The sequence below is a fragment of the Nanorana parkeri genome, unplaced genomic scaffold (assembly GCF_000935625.1).
Source record: "Nanorana parkeri isolate BGI_ZX_2015 unplaced genomic scaffold, ASM93562v1 scaffold2046, whole genome shotgun sequence".
Taxonomy (NCBI): domain Eukaryota; kingdom Metazoa; phylum Chordata; class Amphibia; order Anura; family Dicroglossidae; genus Nanorana; species Nanorana parkeri.
In genome coordinates, this window is record NW_017308314.1 from 68,454 (window position 1) to 72,444 (window position 3,991).

Sequence of the window (3,991 nt, forward strand, 5' to 3'; positions counted from 1 at the left end):
ATCCTCCACAGCGCCCTCTAGTTCCGTCCGTGATAGCAGACGAAATAGCTGGGTCCCATATTGTTCAACTTTTTTATTAATGACATCGGGGAGGGTGTTAACAGTGATATTTCCGTGTTTGCGGATGACACCAAAATAGGGAGGGTAATAGACACGGACTTAGACACTATAACATTACAGGAGGACCTGGATAAAATAGGGGAGTGGGCATTAATGTGGCAGATGAGGTTTAATGTCGATAAATGCAAAGTAATGCACTTTGGAATTAAAAATAAACAAATGGGTTATACAATTATGGGTATGCCGCTGGGGAAGTCAGAAATGGAGAAGGATTTGGGGGTCATTGTAGACCACAAACTGAAAGGTAGTTTGCAGTGCCAGGCTGCTGTAAACAAAGCTAGCAGGGTCTTGTCCTGTATTAAAAAGGGGATGTATTGCAGGGACAAGTCTATAATTTTGCCACTTTATAGATCATTGGTTCGACCTCATCTGGAGTACGCGGTCCAGTTCTGGTCACCAGTACTAAGAAAAGATGTCCTTGAGTTGGAAAAAGTCCAGCGAAGGGCAACCAAACTAATTAGGGGTATGGAGGACCAGAGCTACGAGACGAGGCTACTAAATTTAAACATGTTCACATTAGAGGTGAGGAGATTAAGGGGGGATATGATTTCCATGTACAAAATGTTTAATGGTGGTAGCAACATTAGCGATAAACTGTTTAAAATTAACTCCGTTACAAAAACTAGAGGCCATCACCTAAAATTGGTGGAAAAAAAATTCCAGCACAAGGGGCGAAGGGGGTTCTTCACAGTAAGATCAGTTAGGGTCTGGAACTCACTGCCACAGGCGGTGATTTCAGCAAATAATGTGGAATTGTTCAAGAAACTTTTGGACGATTTCTTAAGGGACCGTAATATACAGGGGTACGGGTACTCCTAGAATGAGATCCTAATAGGTTGGACTTGATGGACTAATGTCTTTATTCAACCTCAAATACTATGTAACTATGTAACTATGTATCCGAATTTCGTATTTCGTATTAAAAAAAAAATACCATCAACTCCAATATAAATGTACTTTGCTTTTTAACTTCAATATAACGAATGTTCGTAACGGAACGAAATGCCGTCAACGGAATTCGTATTTCCTGCCTGTGTATTGTAATGCAACCCTCAGCAGCAGCGGATCCGTATTTCAGATTTAAAAAAAAATCTTGTCATGTTGTGCAACCTCATTTACAGGGGTAATATTAGTTCCTGTTTCAAAGAAATTCGGATCCGAAATTCGTTAACGGAATTTCGTATTTCGGATATAATTCGGAAACTGCAATTCGGATTTTGGATGCTTCCGAATTTACAAATTTCAGGAAAATTTGTACGAATTTCGATTCGTAACGAAACGAATCGCACATGTCTATATATGGTATCATATTTCAATTAAGAGGACACCTGAAGTGCTGGATCTGAAGAATAGAAATGCTTTTGCTAGTTGTTTTTGTGACAGCTGAATGTGCCATAGCAATGTTCAGATGGTCTTGGTTGCATGCAATTATTGTAGAGTATGTATCTATTTTTGGTAGCTTTTGTATGTTTGTTAAAAATAAACAAAGGTCTGATTTTAAAACATCAACATGTTAAAATGAGATTTGTATGATTTGACTTATGTACACTCTAACACCAACATGAATTCCCAAGAGGAATTACTTTGCACAGGAACTTTAACACAGTGTTTAGGCAGAACTAAAAACTTTCCTATCCTTTACAGTGAAAGATGGCACCATTTTTAGCCTCTATTTTGTTTGCAATTCCCATGGTGCTGCACATGTGATTAGCTATGACACTAGCCATTTGAGGACTTGAAAGTCTGGCTGTAACAGTTATCAGTGTACCTTGAAAGTAATTCTTTGGGAAGCAGTTAAATCAGTGGATTTAGTTCTGATTTAAGGTCACTGTATATTGTGTGTTTTTCCATGTATGTGTGGCTAATACACCCAGCTTTCTCTGTACAGTTAGTGATAAACTGGAAAATAATGATGTAAGAAATGATACAAATTTAATAAAAAATTTGGGACCTACAAAAAATTTGGGACCTACATTGATCTAAATAAATTTGTAAGAAAATTAAACATTAAGAGACATTTTGCTGCAACATCCGAACTCCCCAAAAATAGAGACGAAACAGAGGAGATATTCAAACACTCCTCCTTAAGAAACAAATCCATTTTTAACCCGAACACGAAAACTAGCCATCATATCGAAGTGTTCAAAGTTATGGTAGAGGAAGAGTTGAGAGGATTGAAAGTAAAGATTAAAAGAAATAAGGAATATATAGACAAAGGATTAAAACTTCTAGAAGAAGGGCGTGGTCTGGATATGGAGGAGTGAGGCCGCAGCTTGCCGGAGCTCTGCACAGCCTTTTCTCCCGGGACATCTCAGCGGACTTTACGGTGCTCTCTCCCCCTCATGTCACAACCCAAACGGTCCCGCAGCACGTCCCCAACGTTACCTCCCCGCGATTTGCTCCACTATTTCGGGCACCCGCCGAATCAGCCGCTGGCCGTGCCGGAATCCAACATGGTGCCCGGCCGTTACTCGGTGGTGAGTCAGCCTCCCCCAAAGAAGCAGCCTAAGCCGGCATCTGGGGTCCCTAACCCTGCATTCTCCTGGTCGGATCGAGAGACCTCTCCGATCCTGACACCTGATCCGCCACCCGAGGACGCTCCTCAGATGTGGAACCGAGTGGAACGGATCATAGGGCAGCGTCCTGTGCCGTCCCACCGCCGGGAGCGGGCAGTGCATCTCCACCTTTGATGCTATATAGTTATTTCCATAAATACAGTTACATCAACGATTATATCTACCACCCCCACATAGGGTTATCCCGTGCTTTGTGCAACGGGTTGCTACAATTGTCTTGCCTGTACCAGTAGTCTGGACAGGATACATACACCCATTGGTGTATACTCGGTAGCTTACGGATACCAACTCTCTGGGTAGAGGCCCACGTCCTCTAGATATTATAGAGTACTCACCCTTTGGCTTCTCTCTGCTATATCTATCCTCTTTCTTCAACTTCCTGTACTTTCCCCTACTGAACCGTCTCCCGCTCCCAGCTAGGGACGATGGCGGCGATGATGTTCACCTCCCTGAACGTGCGGGGGTTGAACGTTCCTGAAAAACGATCTAGATTGCTGACAGATCTGAAAAAATTTGGTTCTCAGATAGTGTTCCTGCAGGAAACCCATTTCAGGAAGGACCAGGTCCCCAGGTTGCACAACCGGGATTTCCCAGTTGTATATCACTGCCCCTCCCCCATCTCAAAATCTAAGGGAGTCTCTGTCCTTTTGGCCAAGTCTGTTCCATGGCTCTACACCGACCAATATGTAGACACTAATGGTAGATTTCTTCTCCTGAAGGGGACGATAGGTGGCGTTACAGTGACACTGGCCAATGTCTATGCCCCAAACTCAGATCAACTGGGATTCCTTCTCACTCCTGTTAGAATTTGCGGATGGCATTCTGGTCCTAGGGGGCGATTTTAATGTGGCTATGGATCCCTTACTAGATGTCTCCCGGGGTACTTCCCACTTAGCCTTTTCCTACCTGAAACAATTAAAGGCAGAACTCCACCTTCTACACCTGACGGACACTTGGCGGTTTTTACACCCACGAGACAGGGACTACACCTTTTTTTCACAGGTCCATCACACTTATTCCAGGTTAGACTATTTTTTTGTAGCCCACAAAGAGCCCTCACGGGTGTGTTCGGCCTCAATTGGCAACATCCTGCTTTCAGATCATGCCCCGTTACACATGTCCTTAGCTCTGACGGCGTCTCCCTCCCCATGCTTCATGTGGCGATTGAATGAATCGCTCTTGCAGGACCCTCAGATTAAATCTGATGTTGAATCCGCGATACCCTCCTTTTTTGAAATAAACGCCTCTTCCGTTACGTCTCCCCTGACCGCATGGGAGGCTCATAAATGTGTCAT